General features: G+C 65.6%; 1 long non-coding RNA gene across 1 annotated transcript; it reads right to left on the reverse strand.

The window, feature by feature from the left end:
• Positions 1–7,626: 7,626 nt before the first annotated feature.
• On the reverse strand, positions 7,627–9,528 carry LOC106043199 (uncharacterized). Its single transcript, XR_007160552.2, has 2 exons — positions 7,897–9,528; positions 7,627–7,792 (listed from the first exon to the last, which is right to left on the reverse strand). It is a non-coding gene; the product is annotated as an uncharacterized lncRNA (long non-coding RNA).
• Positions 9,529–18,683: the final 9,155 nt, after the last annotated feature.

Genomic DNA, 18,683 nt, shown 5'->3' on the forward strand with positions numbered 1-18,683 from the left:
GATCTGCAGGTGATGCCCTACGGCTTCGTGTCCCTGCAGGATGGATGCGACCGCCCGGGGCCGCGCACGGACCATGGAGCTGCACAACGAGAACCAGATGGTCCTGGAGATGGTGGCGTGTGTGATCCTCACCTGCTACCTGTCCCACGCAAACGTCTTCTTCTTCTACCTGCTGGTGCTCCTGCCCCTGCTCTTCCTCTTTGAGGATGCCATCGGAGAATGAGGATGGCCGCGGCTCCTGCCTGAGCTGCTCAATAATGCCTCCTGCCCTCCGTGCTGTGTCGTGCCTGGGTTGGCGGGTGGGCGCGCTGCACCCCCTGCTCGCCGTGTGCCTCCTGCCTGGAGGTGGGGGGGCTGGCACCTGGGGCAGGGACAGGGACAGGGATGTGACGGCCAGCTCTGCAGCACGCAGTGCAACGGGGAGGTCCCACGGCCACGCTCAGCTCCCGGCGGTGGGTCCCCGCCTCCGTGCAGCAGCGCAGGGGGGGCCTGCAGTGAGATGCTCTGAGCGGGGCCAGCTCCAGTGTTGGTGCCTCCAACCCACCTGGGCTCTGCCCTGCCCTGTCCTGCTGCCCCTGGGCGGCTGTGGTGGTTGTACTTGGGGCAGCCGAGTTCCACCACGGCTGCTCTCGCTCCCCCTCCTCAAAGAGGAAGGAGGAGAAAATACGACACAAAGAGCTCAAGGTTTGAGATAAGGATGATTTAATTAAAGGGAAAAGGGAGAGGGGAAAAAAAAGGCTTGGAGGGAGTCCTGATGCGGTGCCAGCGCTGCTCAGCAGCAGACACAACACTGGAGTGATACCAGTGCTGTTCCTGCTACCAGTGCAGAGCACAGCACTGCGTGGGCTGCTGCAGCGAAAGCTGACTCCATCCCAGGCAGACCCAGCACAGCAGCTGCAAGGGGAAATCCCACAAAAGGGGCGGCGGGAGGCAGGGCAGGCACTGGGGCGAGCACCAGGGGTCTCTGCTGCGGTGCCACCAGGGGACAGGACCAGGGGACACACAGCACGCTGCCCTGAGACGTGCGCACCCACTTGGACACGTGCAGCCTCTGGGCACGCACAGCCGATGGCCTCGGCACCCACAGCAGCAGGCACAGCTTTGGATGCCGGGTCCTGGACACGCACAGCCGACGGGTGTACACAGCGGGGGGCACGGGTGTGCACACCGGGGGATGCAGGGGATGTGTGCTCAGTAGACATGGACGTGATGGGACACACACATTCGATAGGGGACACCATGGGACACAAGGGCCACACTGCGGGGTAGGGGACTTTTGGCATGCCCCCCGGGTCCGTCAGCCTAATGCAGAGCCCAAGGGGGGGCCGGGAAGCCCCCACCCACCTCCGGCACAGGCCCGCCATCAGCAGGGCAGCGTCCCGTGCCTCTGGGCTCTGCCAGCCCCGGCACTGCCGGTCCTGTGAGCTCACAGAGGCCACGTGCAGCTGGGGACGTGGGGACAGCAACGGCGTCCTGCAGGGACCGCAGCAGGGAGCTCCTGCTTCCCCCCTGCCCCCCAAAAGCCTCCTTGTAGGTGTTAATGGCAGCTACACGACCCCCCCTCACCCAGCGTGACCAGGGGTGGGACGGGGTCCTTGCCACGAGCGGAGACAGGGCTGGGACATGGAGACAGGGCTGGGACGTGGAGACAGGGCCAGCACCCCCCAGGCACAGGCAGGCAGAGCCACCTCTGTCCCTGCAGTCACCCAACCCTGGGCTGCGCGAGCCCCGAGCACCCTCCAGGTGCTGCCCCCACCCTTGGGCATGGAACGGCCCAAAAGAGCCGGGCACCCCGAGCCCCGTGGGGCTGACCCAAAATGGAACCGCAGGGGACTGGTGGCCAGGGCATGGGGACACGCCAGTGCTGGCCGTGGCCACGCACACCCCCTGGCACGGACACCCCGGGACACACAGCCCCCCTGGACACGGACCCCCTGGGACACCCTTCCCCGTCACACAAGGACCCCCTGGGACACCCTCCCCCTGGCACAAGGACCCCCTGGGACGTGCTCCCCCTGGCACAAGGCCACCCCAGGACGCAGTCCCCCAAGACACGGACCCCCGGGACACACAGCCCCCCTGGACATGGACCCCTTGGGACACCCTCCCCCCTTGCACAAGGACACCGTGCGACATGCTGCCCCTCGCACAAGGCCACCCCTGGCACAAGGCCACCCCAGGACGCAGCCCCCCCAGACACGGACCCCCGGGACACACGGCGCCACTGGACACAGACACGTCGTGCCACGTCTCGGCTTTATTGGCAGGTGTTGCGGGCACAGCAGCAGGGCCGTGGCCGGGCGCGGTGGTGCGGCGGTGCGCGGGCGCTGGCGGCCGGGGCTCCCATCAGCGGCGGCTCCGCGGGCGCCCGGTGCCGGCGGGGACGGCTCAGTAGCGGCGGCTGCGTCTCCCGCGGCGGCGGCGGCTCCTCCCGTAGCGGCGACGCCGGCTGCTCCCGTAGCGGCGGCGACGGGGGCTCTGGTAGCGGCGCTGGCTGCGTCGGCGGCGACGCTGGCTCCTGCTGCGGGTCCTGCTGCGCCGGTAGCTGGCCATGCTGGGCTGGGGGCGCGGGCGCGGGACGCTTGCCCTGTCGTGCCGGTGGCTTGCGCTCTGCGCCCCCGCGCCCCTTTTATAGGGGCCCGCGGGCGAGGCCCTTTGTGACGGGGCGCGCGTGCCACTGAGCGGGGACCCCCGGCGGGGCTGGGGGGCGGGGGGGGCTGGGGGCGGGGGCGGGGGCTCGCCTGCGCCCCAGCTCCTGCTGCCAGGCACCGAGCCCCACCGGGCACGTGCCTTTCCCACCAAGAGTTGATGCTGAAGTCGCAACGAGGAGTTTGCAGTGCCCCAGCGCCCACGTGCTGTGCTGTGCTGTGGATGCTTCGCCCTGGCAGTGTGGTCCCAGCCCCAGGGGGTGCTGGCTGGCCCCAGCTGTGGCCACACGGGCTGCTGTGGTCCTGCTGCAGACAGTCACAGAGTCAGTCACAGAATCACCTAGGTTGGAAGAGACCTCCAAGATCACCTAGTCCAACCTCTGACCTAACACTAACAAGTCCTCCACTAAACCATATCACTAAGCTCTACATCTAAATGTCTTTTAAAGACCTCCAGGGATGGTGACTCCACCACTTCCCTGGGCAGCCCATCCCAATGCCTCACAACCCTTTCAGTAAAGGAGTTCTTCCTAATATCTAACCTAAACCTCCCCTGGCGCAACTTTAGCCCATTCCCTCTCGTCCTGTCACCAGGCACATGGGAGAACAGACCAACCCCCACCTCGCTACAGCCTCCTTTGAGGTACCTGTAGAGAGCGATAAGGTCGCCCCTGAGCCTCGTCTTTTCCAGGCTGAACAGTCGGCTCATATTCAGCTGCCTATCAACCAGTACTCCCAGGTCCTTCTCGGCCAGGCAGCTTTCCAGCCACTCATCTCCCAGCCTGTAGCGCTGCTTGGGGTTGTTGCGCCCCAGGTGCAGGACCCGGCACTTGGCCTTGTTGAACTTCATGCAGTTGACCTCAGCCCATCGGTCCAGCCTATCCAGATCCTCCTGCAGAGCCTTCCTGCCCTCGAGCAGATCGACACACGCACTTAGCTTGGTGTCATCTGCAAACTTACTGAGGGTGCACTCGATCCTCTCATGCAGGTCATCGATAAAGATATTGAAGAGGACCGGCCCCAGTACTGAGCCCTGGGGGACTCCACTAGTGACCGGCCTCCAACCAGATTTGGCTCCATTCACCACAACTCTCTGGGCCCGGCCATCCAGCCAGTTTCTAACCCAGCGAAGCGTACGCTAGTCCAAGCCATGAGCAGCCAGTTTCTTGAGGAGAATGTTGTGGGGAACGGTGTCAAAAGCCTTGCTGAAGTCAAGGTAGACCACATCCACAGCCTTCCCCTCATCCACCAAGCGCGTCACTTGGTCATAGAAGGAGATCAGGTTCGTCAAGCAGGACATACCTTTCATAAACCCATGCTGACTGGGCCTGATCGCCTGCTTGCCCTGCAAGTGCCGCGTGATGACACTCAAGATAATCTGCTCCATGAGCTTCCCTGGCACTGAGGTCAAACTGACAGGCCTATAGTTCCCCGGGTCTGCCCTCCGGCCCTTCTTATAGATGGGCGTCACGTTTGCTAGCCACCAGTCGACTGGGACCTCCCCTGATAGCCAGGACTGCCGATAAATGACGGAAAGCGGCTTGGCCAGCTCCTCCGCCAGTTCGCTCAGTACCCTCGGGTGGATCCCATCCGGCCCCATCGACTTGCGTACATCCAAGTGCTGTAGCAGGTCGCCAACAATTTCCTTGTGGATAGTGAGAGCCACATCCTGCTCCCCATCCCCTTCCACCAGCTCAGGGTACTGGGTGTCCAGAGAACAACTGGCAAAGAAGGCATTAAGCACCTCAGCCTTTTCCTCATCTCTCGTCACTAAGTTTCCCCCCGCATCCAGTAAAGGATGGAGATTCTCCTCAGTCCTCCTTTTTGTGTTGATGTATTTATAAAAACATTTTTTGTTATCTTTAACGGCAGTAGCCAGATTGAGCTCCAGATGAGCTTTGGCCTTTCTAATTTTGCCCCTACACAGCCTTACTACGTCCTTATAATCCTTCTGAGTGGCCTGCCCTCTTTTCCAAAGATCATAAACCCTTTTTTTTTTTCCTAAGCTGTAGCCACAGCTCTCTGCTCAGCCAGGCCGGTCTTCTTCCATGCCGGCTCATCTTTGGGCACGTGGGGACAGACCGCTCCTGAGACTTTAAGATTTCCTTCTTGAGGAGTGCCCAGCCTTCCTGGACTCCTCTGCCCTTCAGAACCTCCTCCCAAGGGACTCTGTCAACCAGTGTCCTGAGCAGCTCAAAGTCAGCCCTCCAGAAGTCTAAGACAGCGGTTTTACTGGTCCCCTTCCTGACCTCACCAAGAATAGAGAACTCTACCATTTCGTGGTCACTCTGCCCAAGACAGCTTCCGACCACCACATCTCCCACCAGTCCTTCTCTGTTTGTGAACAGAAGGTCCAGCGGGGCACCTCCCCTGGTAGGCTCTCTAACCAGCTGCGTCAGGAAACTAGCTTCCATGCTCTCCAGAAACCTCCTAGACTGCTTTCTCTGGGCGTTGTTGTGCTTCCAGAATATGTCTGGGAAGTTGAAGTCCCCCACGAGAACAAGCGCTGACGATTTTGCAGCTTCTGCCAGCTGTCTGTAGAACTCCTCATCCGTCTCCTCATCCTGGTTTGGCGGTCTGTAACAGAGCCCCACCAGGATGCCTGCCTTGTTGGCCTTCCCACGGATCCTAACCCACAGGGACTCAACCTTATCATTCCCAGTCTCGGCCTCGAGTTCCACAACATCAAAACACTCTCTAACATAGAGAGCCACGCCACCACCCCCTCTGTGCTGCCTGTCCATTCTGAAGAGCCTACAGCCAGACATTGCAGCACTCCAGTCGTGGGAGCGGTCCCACCACGTTTCCGTGATGGCAACCAAGTCATAGCCTGCCTGCTGCACGATGGCTTCCAGCTCCTCCTGTTTGTTGCCCATGCTGCGTACATCAGTGTAGGTGCACTTCAGCTGGGCCACTGCCTGCTCCCCCGGCCCTGACATTGTTCTCCCTGGCACACCTCTAACGAGCCTTATTCCCTCCCTGTCCCCCTTCCTACCTAGTTTAAAGCCCTCCCAATGAGCCCTGCCAGCTCCTGCGCTACTGTCTGTTTTGCCCTTCAAGACAGGTGGGACCCATCTGCAGTTAGCGGGTTGGGTGCCAAGTAAAGCACCCCGTGGTCAAAAAACCCAAAATTTCTGTGTTGGCACCAGCCTCTGAGCCACCTGTTTATCAGCTGGGCTCTCTGAGTCCTCTCTGTACCCCTCCCTGCCACTGTAGGGATGGAGGAGAGCACGACCTGTACTCCCGCTCCACCTACCAATCGTCCCAGCCCCCTAAAGTCCCGTTTGATAGCCTCCAGGCTTCTCTCTTCAATATCATCGCTGCCAGCCTGGACTATCAAAAGAGGACAGTAGTCAGAGGGGCGAACCAGGTTAGGAAGGTTTCTGGCAATGTCCCTGACCCTGGCCCCAGGGAGGCAGCAGGCTTCCCTACGGGTAGGGTCAGGCCGACAAACAGGGCCCTCTGTTCCCCTGAGAAGGGAGTCGCCTACAACGATCACCCTTCTGTCTTTCTTGGTGGAGGCAGTCCTGAGGCGTGGGGTTGACTTCCTCGCCCCAGGCAGCCTCCTGGGTAGGCTGTTCACCTCATCCTCACCCACCGGTCTCTCAAGCTCCAGGGCCTCAAACCTGTTGTGTAAGGGCACCTGGGGAGGCAGGGCCGGTAGGGAGGGGGGTTGCCTGCGACGTGGAGCAGGGACCTGTTTCCAACCCTCCCCATCTCCTAGGTCCCCTCCCTCTGCTCGGCAGGGCGGGGGGTCCACCACTGCTTGGGGTGTCTCACCCCGGTGCCTCTCCTTCAGGCCTGTCGGGGAGGTGCCCCACAGGTCTGTCTCCCGCTCGCACTCCCTGAGGGCCCTCAAACCTCTCCACGTCCTCCTCGAGCTCCGCCACCAGGCTGAGCAGGCCGTCCACCTGCTCACACCTCCCGCACGCGGCGTCTCTGCCGCCCTCGGGGGCAGCAACAGGCCCAGGCACTGCGGGCACCCGGAGACCTGAACCGCCGCATTTTTGAGCGGGCGCTCGGTCTGGGTGGCCACAGACTGTCTGAAAAGAGCTCGGTGCTGTGACTTTCGGTGACAGCTTGGTGTGACAGCTCGGTGCTGCCACAGACCTTCTAAAAAGAGACGGTGCTGTGCTCACAGCGCGGTGGGACAGAGGTGGCACAGGGCCTCGGCACAGGGCACATTGCATGGGGTGCGTGGCACAGGGCCCCCGTGTGCAGCTCCACACATGGCACAGTCACAGCCCAGGGCCTGGCTCAGGACCATGCCCTGGTGAAGGCTCCTGGCAGCGACGTGGCTGCCCCGTGATGACCCCAGCAGCGGCAGAGCCCGCCTTGCTAGTGGCCGTGCCCAGCTCCCCCTTTGCTGGGCAGGGGTCCCAGGCAGGCTGCCTGTCCCCTCAGGGACAGCCCCGGGTCCTGCAGGTCCCCGCAGTCATTCAGTGCCACCAGGATGGTGCTGAGCCTCATGCTCCTCTTAGTGCTTCATGCATGGCTGCACTGGGGCGCTCCACATCACCCTGCTGTCACGGCAGTGTCATTGACCCCAGCCGTCGAAGCCCTGTCCCCATGCTGTCCCTGTCCTACTCCCGGTGAGTGCAGGGGCTGCTTGGGTCGGAGCGGGGCCAGGAGCAGCCCCTGTGTGGCACGGAGCAGTGTGCGTGCCGGGTGTCTGTGTCCTGGGTCCCCCCATCTCCATGTCACCCTGAGGCAGTGGGGGCACCATCAGGACCCAGCCCAGAGCCCCCCTGTGCCCAGGATGCCAGCCCTTGTGTGCAACCTGTGGGCAGCCACGGCCCCCGGTGGGCCACCCCCAAACCCACCCACGGTGCTCACGGTGAGCTCCCCCCGTGCTGGGGCTGGGAGCCAGGGGCCGGGCAGGGCTGAGAGGGAGGTGACCCCGAGGCGGATGGGGTCTGGGAGGGACCAGGGGTGAGTGTGTTGGGGCCGGCGGCACCAGGAAGGACAGAGGAGGCTGTGCAGGATGACACGCAGGATTTAATGGCAGGTGAATCCCCAGCAGCCTTCGGGGAGCACGGCTGGGGCGGATGGCAGCGCCCACGGGTGCTCCAGGGGCGCAGGCATGGCGAGCGCTCACAGGGCCCTGTTCCTCCGGTAGTAATACACTGTCTTCGCTTGGAAACCTGCAGGAGAGAAGCGAGACTGAGTGCTGTGCCCACTACCGCTCCTGGGGGCCGGGGAGTTTGGGGTCCCCTCGGGGTCCCTCGGGGTGCAGGGACACCACCACGTCTCCGCTGCCTCTTCCCACGGCGCCGCCTGCGCTGGCTGCTGGGCCGGGGGCTCCTCTTGCGCCGCCTTGGTGGGGCGCGCGGCCGGGGGGCCCAGCGGCACATGGTGGTACTGGGGGTGCGGCGCTGCCTCCTCCTGCTGCGGCCGCTGGCACCCACGGAGCCTACGCGTGATGTTGTGTAGCCATGGGGACACTGTGCTGTCACCGTGATGTCAGCGGGGCTGGGGTTCTCCCAGGGCCCCAACCCGCTCCGCAGCCAAGCTGTGTCCCCCCAAGTGGCCGGGGACCCCATTTCCCACCCGGCCAGGGTCTTCTGAAGGGCCCTGCATCCCCCCCAGCTCCCAGTGCCGGGGAGCAGCTGTGGGGATGTTTGCTCATCCTAGTCCGTGCATTTTACCAGGGACGTGCAGGCACAGAGGGGTCATGGGGACAGTGTCCGAACACAGGGACATGCCAGCCCTGCACAGCCCCCCAAGGAGGGGTCCCCAGCCCCCCCGGCCAGGGGGATGCAGGCTGCAGGTGCAGACCTCCCCAGGCCCAACAGGGATGCTGCCACGCTGGGGGCTCAGCAGGGAGCTTGCTCCCAAGTGTGTGGGGTCCCCGTGCTCCCTTGTGCCTGGGGACCACCCTGTGCTATGGTTTAACTCGGCCAGCAGCTCAGCACCACACAGCCCTTCGCTCATCCTCCCCCTTCCCTCTCTGGGACTGCGGAGAGAAACGGGAAAGTGAAGCCTGTGGGTTGAGATAAAGACAGTTTATTAAGACAGGAAAATAATAATAATAATGACAATAGTACTGCTACAAATAATGTGTACGGAACAAGTGATGCGCAATACAATTGCTCACCACCCACTGACCGATGCCCAGCCTATCCCCCAGCAGCTGGCCCCCCCACCCCGGCCAGCCACCCCATATAATTGTTCAGCATGACCCCATATGGTACAGAATACACCTCTGGCCAGTTGGGGTCAGCTGTCCTGGGTCTGTCCGCTCCCAGCTCCTGCTGCACCCCCAGCCTGGTCGCTGGCAGGACAGAGCGAGAAGCCGAAAAGTCCTTGGCCTGGTGTAAGCACTGCTCTGCAACAATTAAAACATCAGCATGTTATCAGCGCTCTTCTCATCCTAATCCAAAACACAGCACCCTACCAGCTACTAGGAGGAAAATTAACTCTGTCCTAGCTGCAACCAGGACACCCTGACATCCTCTGGCAGGTCTGGAGGCACTAGAGAGGGACACTGGGCTGCTCTGTGCCTGGGGGGGCCAGCCACCGAGCAGGAAGGTGGCCAGAGCCTGAGGGGCTGTCAGTGTGTCACCATTCCCAGGAGACATGGGGACAGCGATGTGCCTGGCCATCACACGGGGGTGACACATGGACAGGCCTCGTGCTGTGGCCCTTCTCCTTCCCCGTGCTGGGTGCATCCTTCCTGCTGCAGGGCCGGGCACCATCCCGACATGTGCGCCTGCTGAGGAGCAGCCCCAGGAGTGCGCCCACGAGCAGGCTGCAGGGTGCCCAGCGCAGCACGCAGGGAACCACCAGCACGACACTGGGGAGAGGTGGGCGCTTGGTGGGGCTCGGTGCCTGGCAGCAGCAGCTGGGGCGCAGGCGAGCCCAGGCCCCCACTCTCATCCCCCCCTGCCCCCCCAGCCCCGCCGGTCACCAGTGGAGTCCCCCAGGGCTCAGTTCTGGGGCCAGTCCTCTTTAATATCTTTATCGATGACCTGGATGAGGGGATCGGGTGCACCCTCAGTAAGTTTGCAGATGACACCAAGCTAAGTGCGTGTGTCGATCTGCTCGAGGGCAGGAAGGCTCTGCAGGAGGATCTGGATAGGCTGGAGCGATGGGCTGAGGTCAACTGTATGAAGTTCAACAAGGCCAAGTGCCGGGTCCTGCATCTGGGGCGCAACAACCCCAAGCAGAGCTACAGGCTGGGAGATGAGTGGCTGGAAAGCTGCCTGGCCGAGAAGGACCTGGGAGTATTGGTTGATAGTCGGCTGAATATGAGCCAGCAGTGTGCCCAGGTGGCCAAGAAGGCCAACGGCATCCTGGCCTGTATAAGAAGCAGTGTGGCCAGCAGGTCGAGGGAAGTGATTGTGCCCCTGTACTCGGCTCTGGTGAGGCCGCAACTCGAGTGCTGTGTTCAGTTTTGGGCCCCTCGCTACAAGAAGGACATGGAGGTGCTCGAGCGAGTCCAGAGAAGGGCGACCAAGCTTGTGAGGGGTCTGGAGAACAAGTCTTACGAGGAGCGGCTGAGGGAGCTGGGGTTGTTCAGCCTGGAGAAGAGGAGGCTCAGGGGCGACCTCATCGCTCTCTACAGGTACCTCAAAGGAGGCTGTAGAGAGGTGGGGGTTGGTCTGTTCTCCTATGTGCCTGGTGACAGGACGAGAGGGAATGGGCTAAAGTTGCGCCAGGGAGGTTTAGGTTGGATATTAGAAAGAACTTCTTTACTGAAAGGGTTGTGAGGCATTGGGATGGGCTGCCCAGGGAAGTGGTGGAGTCACCATCCCTGGAGGTCTTTAAAAGACGTTTAGATGTAGAGCTTAGCAATATGGTTTAGTGGAGGACTTGTTAGTGTTAGGTCAGAGGTTGGACTGGGTGATCTTGGAGGTCTCTTCCAACCTAGGTGATTCTGTGACTGTGACTCTGTGACTCTGTCTGCAGCAGGACCACAGCAGCCCGTGTGGCCACAGCTGGGGCCAGCCAGCACCCCCTGGGGCTGGGACCACGCTGCCAGGGCGAAGCATCCACAGCACAGCACAGCACGTGGGCGCTGGGGCACTGCAAACTCCTCGTTGCGACTTCAGCATCAACTCTTGGTGGGAAAGGCACGTGCCCGGTGGGGCTCGGTGCCTGGCAGCAGGAGCTGGGGCGCAGGCGAGCCCCCGCCCCCGCCCCCAGCCCCCCCCCCCCCCCCCAGCCCCGCCGGGGGTCCCCGCTCAGTGGCACGCGCGCCCCGTCACAAAGGGCCTCGCCCGCGGGCCCCTATAAAAGGGGCGCGGGGGCGCAGAGCGCAAGCCACCGGCACGACAGGGCAAGCGTCCCGCGCCCGCGCCCCCAGCCCAGCATGGCCAGCTACCGGCGCAGCAGGACCCGCAGCAGGAGCCAGCGTCGCCGCCGACGCAGCCAGCGCCGCTACCAGAGCCCCCGTCGCCGCCGCTACGGGAGCAGCCGGCGTCGCCGCTACGGGAGGAGCCGCCGCCGCCGCGGGAGACGCAGCCGCCGCTACTGAGCCGTCCCCGCCGGCACCGGGCGCCCGCGGAGCCGCCGCTGATGGGAGCCCCGGCCGCCAGCGCCCGCGCACCGCCGCACCACCGCGCCCGGCCACGGCCCTGCTGCTGTGCCCATAACACCTGCCAATAAAGCCGAGACGTGGCACGACGTGTCTGTGTCCAGTGGCGCCGTGTGTCCCGGGGGTCCGTGTCTGGGGGGGCTGCGTCCTGGGGTGGCCTTGTGCCAGGGGTGGCCTTGTGCAAGGGGGAGCATGTCGCACGGTGTCCTTGTGCAAGGGGGGAGGGTGTCCCAAGGGGTCCATGTCCAGGGGGGCTGTGTGTCCCGGGGGTCCGTGTCTTGGGGGACTGCGTCCTGGGGTGGCCTTGTGCCAGGGGGAGCACGTCCCAGGGGGTCCTTGTGCCAGGGGGAGGGTGTCCCAGGGGGTCCTTGTGTGACGGGGGAGCACGTCCCAGGGGGCCCGTGTCCAGGGGGGCTGTGTGTCCCGGGGTGTCCGTGCCAGGGGGTGTGCGTGGCCACGGCCAGCACTGGCGTGTCCCCGTGCCCTGGCCACCAGTCCCCTGCGGTTCCATTTTGGGTCAGCCCCACGGGGCTCGGGGTGCCCGGCTCTTTTGGGCCATTCCATGCCCAAGGGTGGGGGCAGCACCTGGAGGGTGCTCGGGGCTCGCGCAGCCCAGGGTTGGGTGACTGCAGGGACAGAGGTGGCTCTGCCTGCCTGTGCCTGGGGGTGCTGGCCCTGTCTCCACGTCCCAGCCCTGTCTCCATGTCCCAGCCCTGTCTCCGCTCGTGGCAAGGACCCCGTCCCAGCCCTGGTCACGCTGGGTGAGGGGGGGTCGTGTAGCTGCCATTAACACCTACAAGGAGGCTTTTGGGGGGGCAGGGGGGAAGCAGGAGCTCCCTGCTGCGGTCCCTGCAGGACACCATTGCTGTCCCCACGTCCCCAGCTGCACGTGGCCTCTGTGAGCTCACAGGACCGGCAGCACCGGTGCTTGCAGAGCCCAGAGGAGCGGGACGCTGCCCTGCTGATGGCGGGCCTGTGCTGGAGGTGGGTGGGGGCTTCCCGGCCCCCCCTTGGGCTCTGCACCAGGCTGACAGCCCCAGGGGACGTCCCAAAGGACCCCTGCCCCGCAGCATGGCTCTGGGGGAGTGCACCCTCCCTGGGCTGTGGAGGTGCTCGGGGAAGGGCAGGGTTTGTGCACCCGCAGTTGCCGGGGGCTTGACGGGGTGAGTGGGCATCACCAACGGGCAGGGCAGGGGCCGGCATGCCCCGGGGTGGTTGTCCTGGCTGGGACATGGCAGCACCTCTCCCCATCCCACAGCCCTGGGGTGCCGGCCCGGGTCGGGGGCAGCTGGGGGAAGGGACCGAGCCCCCTCTGTGCTCCCCCCAGGCAGAGGCAGCGCGTGGGAGCGGGCTGGGAGCAGGCTGGCCCCGGCAGCATGCGCAGCTCCCTGCAGCCGCTCCGCAAGTTCCTGTCCTTCGTCGTCACCGTGGCCTTCTGCGACCTCCTGCTGCGCACTGCCTTCCTCTGCCTCTTCTTCCTCCTCCTGCCCGTGTTCGTCGCGCACGACCACGTGCTGCCGGCCCTGCTCGCCCTGCTGCGCGCCATGCTGCCCGTCGCCAACATCTTCCTCAACGGGCTGCTGCCGGCCCTGGCCGCCTTCCTCACCGCGCTCTTCCCACCCACCGTCATCCTCCTCTGCACCATGCAGCTGCTGCTGCCTCTGGCTGGCTGTGCCCTGGCTTTGCTCTGGTGAGGGCCCCGCGGCTCAATACAGCCCCGGCACTGCCACGAGTCCGCCTCCTGCTTGCGCCTTGGAGGGGGCTTTGTCCCTTGTCCTGCAGCCTCACGGCCTCGCCTGCTGCCGGCCCCTCGCCCCGGTGAGCAGCGTGTCCCTGGTGTCCTGCCACGTGCTGGGGACAGTGGCTGGGAGGTGACCGGGCTCCGGCAGAGCCCGGAGGGATGCGGGGCAGCGGTGCTGGGGGTGGGAGGACTGCGGGGTGCTGAGGTCCCATCTGGGGGCGTCCAGTGGGTCCTTGTCACCCCAGCGGGGGACGGAGCTGCCAGGAACTGCTGGGGATGCAGCTCCCAGAGCCAGCACCGGAGCTGGGCTCTCAGCTCCGGGACAGACGGACGTCCCCAGGAACGCCACAGCACAGCCACATCCCTGGGACACCACAGGTCCCACCTCACCCCCCTCTCCCAGCATCCCGGGCTGGATCCGCTGCTGGGGGGTCAAGGGGCAAGACTCAATCAGATCCCACCCTTGGGTGCTCCCAGCTCTGCACACCTCGAGGCTGCAGGAGGGGGCTGTGCCCTGGGGGTGCTCCAATGTCACCGCACTGCGGTCCCTCCCCGTGCACCCTGCACACCCCGTGCCCTCTGCGCACCCGTCGTGCAGCCCATGAACCCCACAGACCCCGCGCATCCTCTGCATCCCGGGCACCCCCTGTACGCCCTGCACCATGCTCTGCATGGCCTGGGGACCCCGGGGGTCACTTTGCAGCGCAGCCCCTCCCTGCTTTGCTGCTGCCCCCCGTTAAGGTCCCAGAGGACAACAGTGCAGCCTGACAGCCCGCGCTATCCGGAATGAATCGACTTACCCTGGGTGCAGCTTTTCGGCATGTGCCTCATTTTCTTGTCCCGGAGCTGAGCGCACAGCCCCAGCCCGCTGCCTCGAGCCGTTAACAGCGGGATGGAGCAGTGCGGGATGGGGGGCTGGGGGGGGCTGAGCCGGACGGGTGGGAGCCTCGAGGTGCGCCCCATGTGTGCAGCCCACGTGTGCCCCCCCAGACAGCGCTCCTCTGCCCTGCAGGGACAGCTCCTTCCTGGGCCAAGAGGGGTGTACGGAGGGGTCACATCCCTGCTGCCCCCTGCCCCGTTCTGCAGGGGCTGGGACGGGGGCACGGGGTACTGGGTGCTGGTGTAACACTGCCAGGATGGGCCATGCACAGGCAGGGGGAGGTGGGTGCTGCACCCTGCGGGCCCCTGCCCAGGCCCCCAGTGCTGTGCCCCCACCTCTCTTGCAGCAGGGGATGATGAGAAAAGCTCAACGTTAGCAGCGAGTTAATAGGAGCCGCTACCTCCCCCCGCCCCGCTGCAGCAAATGGTGATAAATGGGTTCCATATGGTTCCCATAAAGGCAGCGAGTGCCACATGCCTCTCCCCTCTGCCCCAGCCGTAAGCAAATAAATTAAAGCAATTACTGCTGCAGCTTGTCTGGCTTTTAATGAGCCGCGAGGAGCGGCTGAGAGCTCCCGACGCGTCCCGATGGCTGGAAATGTCAGCGTCTCCCCAGCGCAGCGCTGCAACCGCAGCCAGGTGCTGGGGCCCTCCGGGGCCACCGGCTGCAGGGGAGCGGGGTGCACCGGGGGGTGCTTGGGGTGGGAGTGCCACAGGGAGGTGTTTTTGTGGGACGGCTGCCCCCAGTCTGCTCTGCGCACGTCCCCCCTCAGCATTGCCCCCAGGGCACCCTTGGGTCCTCTGCAGGAGCCAGCTGAAGGTGCCGGGGCGTGAAGCCGTGTGCGCTCCCACAGCCAGCGGAGAGGGGCAGGAGAAGGGGGCATGGGCTGGGTGTGTGGCAGGGGGTGCAAGGAGAAGGTGCGGGGGTGAGGGGACATGGATGTGAGCACGGTGCTTGTGCAAGCAGGATGGGTGTGCAGGGCACTGATGTGAACACGTCACTCCTGGACCAGGGACGTGTGGGCATCAAGGTGAGCATGGTGCTTGTGCAAGGAGGGCGCACGGGTCCTGCTGCTTGTGCCAGTGGGATGTGTGTGCAGGGCTCGGGTGTGTGCAGCATTTGTGTGTTGCTCGTGCAGGTGGGGTGTGAATGTGGGGCACTGATAAGGGCTTGTGCGAGCCAGGCGTGTGTGCAGGGCACTGTTGTGGCCCAGCAGTGCGCACACGCAAGGCACCGGTGTGAGCAGGATGAGTACCTGGGGCACTGCTGCAGGCACGTGAGCGGGGCACGAGTGTGAGTGTGCAAGCAGTGTGTGTGTGCAGAGCAGCACGGTGAGTGTGCGGGGGGGTGAGCATGCAGGGCCCCTCTGAGTGTGCAGGCATGGGGGTCACTGATGGCGCATGAGGGGGGTGCACCCGCAGGGCGCTGCTGCAGTGTACGAACGTGCACCAGGGCAGCACGAGTGTGCAGGGTGCTGCTGCAGTGTACCAATGTGCACGACTGCAGCACGAGTGTGCAAGGTGCTGCTGCAGTGTGACGACATGCACCACGGCAGCACGTGTGTGCAGGGCACTGCTGCGAGTGTGCAGCGAGCCCACGGGAGCGTGCAGCCGTGCGGCACCACTGCAGCATGTGAGCAGGGCGCAGGCCTGCAGATGTCTCTGTTTCCCACCAAATGCGCAGCGGGGCTGGCGGCACGGCCGTGCTGCGCCCCCCAGGACCGCGGGGTCCCTGCCCAGCCCCATCCCCGTCCCTGCGGTCACACCCACGAGCTGGGGACACCGGCTGGGTGCTGCCGGCCACGATGCCACCTGTCCCCAAGCACCGTTCCCTGGAGCCTGGCCCCCGGGTGCCATAGCCAAGGAGAAATCTTGGCAAAGTGCTGGTGGCATCAGGTCCCCAGGAGCTGTAGAGGCGGTGGGGGGGGCCCACGGGGTGCAGGACCCCTCCCAGCGGGGCTGCTCCCTGCTGCAGCACGGCCCAGGGGGTCCTGGGGCTGGGGGCCGGAGGGAACCCCGGAGCTCCATGGCTCCCTTCCCAGCCACGGGCACAGCGTTCTCTCCTCTGCCTCAAGCACCAGCCTGGGCAGCCCCTGTGATATCCCCGAAGTGACAATTGACAGCAGCAGGGTGGGCACCCCAGGGTCCCCCCTGGACCCTCCCCGTGTCCTCCAGCAGGTGACGGCCACCATGGGGGCACCTGGGCTGCGGGTGGGGATCCCGTGCAGGTGATGAGTCCTGTGCACCCAGGTTTGCCTCAGCTGCTGCTGCTGCGGGTCAGGCGTGGCGTGTCCCCAGGAGGGGCACGGGGATGAGGTGGCCCCGAGCCTGGCTCCCCGTGCGGTGCCCGGTGCCGGCTGTGCCGCGCTGCCGCTCGCTGAGCGCTCCCGCAAGCCTCGCGCTGCGCCGGCGCCCGCCGCAGTTGTACACACAGGCAGCCTCATTAACCTTTCTTGATTAAGGCAATTATTTCCAGCACATTATCCTCTAATCTAAACATCGCAGGCTGCGCTGCTCCGCGGGGCTGGGGGCGGGAGCTGGCACCCGCAGCCACGGGGCTGTGCTGGGGGGGGGGGGCAGAGGGGTGTCCCCAGGGCGCCCTGATGGGGGTCCCCTCCCTGCCCACCTTGTCCCAGCCCCCCAGGCAGGAGACCCCTGCACAAAGGGGCAGGATGCCGGGGGGGGCCCAGAGAGGCTGGGGGACCCCAGAGGTGCTGGGGCACCCTAAGGGCTGGGGGACCCTGGGGAGGGGGGGCAGCTCAGCCCAGGGGTCTGGGGGCTGCCCTGTGCCCCAGCCCGCGGGGTCCCTGGTCCCGACGTGGGTGCAGGTGCTGGGGTGCCCCATCCTCATGGGGCAGGGAGCCCTCGGGGGCAGCTGGGGGGATCCAGGGGGCTGCAGACACTCCACAGGAACTGCTGCCTGCGCCAGGGGCCATAAATATTTATGGTCCTTCCAGGCAGATGCTGTCAGCATCTGTGCGAGGAGGAGGAGGCTGCCGGCACGCCGCTCGGCGGGATGGATGTGCGCCGTCCCACCGTGCCGGCTCCTCACTGCCACCATGGCCCCAGCCCCTGCCCCAGCCCCGCGGGGTGCTGGGGACTCCTGGGGTATTGTGGGGAGGGGACACCAGCCCCCCCCCCGGGTCCTGCCCGTGCCAGAGGTGGCTGGTGCAAGGAGTGAAGGGTGTTGGGGACGGTGGGTGACCCCTGCTCCCTGCCCCGCCGCAGGTGGCACAGAAGCAGGGGGGAGTGGGCCGTACAGCAGGGGCGTGCTGCCGCCCAGAGGGACCCAGACGGACTGGAGAAATGCGCTGCAGGAACCTCAGGGAGCTCCCCAAGGAGAAGCGCCGAGTGCTGCCCCCAGGGAGGACCAGCCCCAGCACCGGGACAGCTGGGGGCACCCAGCTGGAGCCAGCTCTGAGACCCCCTCACCACCCCAGGGACGGTGCTGGGGGCAGGCAGTGGGGGCTGCGCTTTGTGCACCCACCCCTGGCTGCACCCCGCGGCTCTTCTGCCTCGGTTGGAGCACCCTGTGCCCCCCAGGGCAGGGCCCAGTGCTCAGCGTGGGTGCTGTGAGCATGCGGGGGCCTGAGAGGGGCTGGGGGGGCCCAAATTGTCACTGCCACCCCGCTGAGCGCTGCCCAGCTGCCTGCACCCAGCCGTGGTGCAGGCTGCCCCAGACACACGCGGGTGCTCGCCGCTGAGTGTGCCAGCAGGGAGGTGCGGCACGTGCAGCCCCCCCAGCGTGGCAGCAGGGACACCCGCCCTTTGCACGCGCGTGTGTCCGACTGCCGGCTGTGCCCCCCTCTGTGCGCAGGGTCAGGGTGTGGGGCAGGCGCTGCGGGGGTGCTGAGACCCCCGGGCTCCTCAGGGGCACAGGGGCACGGGGGTCCTTCCCCCTGCATGTGTGTGTGTGTGTGTGTGCACGTGTGCCTGCACGTGTGCGGGGCGCTGCTGCTGACCCCCAGCGCTGCTGCAGCCGGGGCTTTGTGTCCACCCGTGCCTCGAACGCAGGGGCCGTGTCCTGCACCGGGTGGCGCTTGGTGCGTGGGGTCCGTGCACACACATCCCACGGGGGAACACCCACATCCGCACACGCGTGTCCCTGTGCACACTTAGCCCACGCACACGCTCACCCCACGTGGCCCCGCAGCCTGCTGTGCGCCCTCTCCCTGTGACCCCCACGTGCAGGAGTGGCTCTCGGGGTGGAAAACCCCGACCGAGTCTGGTGCCTGCTCACAAGCCATGTGCATGCCCCGCTGGCCCTTGTGGCTAGGGCGGTCCCCAGGACCCCGTGTCCCCCCCATGTCCCCCTGCCCGGCTCCTCTCCCTCCTGCAGGGCTGTCCCAGGCCACTTTTGGGCTGTGGGGGCAATGGGGGTCGGGGCACAACCCCCTGCCCTCCCACCCCCCAAGCGTGCTGGCTCAGTCCCTGGCTGTGCTCAGCCCCTGGGGCTGGCTGTGGGGCAGGCACAGCCCCACACCTCCAGGTCCCACAGCACCCGCTCCCAGGGACCATGGTGAGCCTGGTCTGGGGGCGGCCGTGGCCCCCCCCACAGCAGCTGCGAGGGCTGGGGGCTGGCCCCACGTCCCCCAGGCTCTGACCCTGCAGGGCGGGGAGGAGCGGGCGCGTTCCTTGGGGTCCCAGGGGTCCGGCGTGGGGAGGAAGCTCCGCGCCCGCCTCGCTGTGCTCCGGCAATGGGAACGGGCTGTGGGGCCGGAGCCGGGGCTGAGCGCTTCCAGGTGCTGGGGGCCAGGACCAGGGCAGCAGCTCGGCTGCACGGAGAGGGGACCCCCCCCCGGGCAGGAGCAGCCGGCAGCCTGCGGCCCCGAGCCCTGCCTGGCCACATGGCACCAGGCTCCGGCACCCTCCAGAG

Source organism: Anser cygnoides, chromosome 4 (genome assembly GCF_040182565.1).
Source record: "Anser cygnoides isolate HZ-2024a breed goose chromosome 4, Taihu_goose_T2T_genome, whole genome shotgun sequence".
Classification (NCBI taxonomy): Eukaryota; Metazoa; Chordata; class Aves; order Anseriformes; family Anatidae; genus Anser; species Anser cygnoides.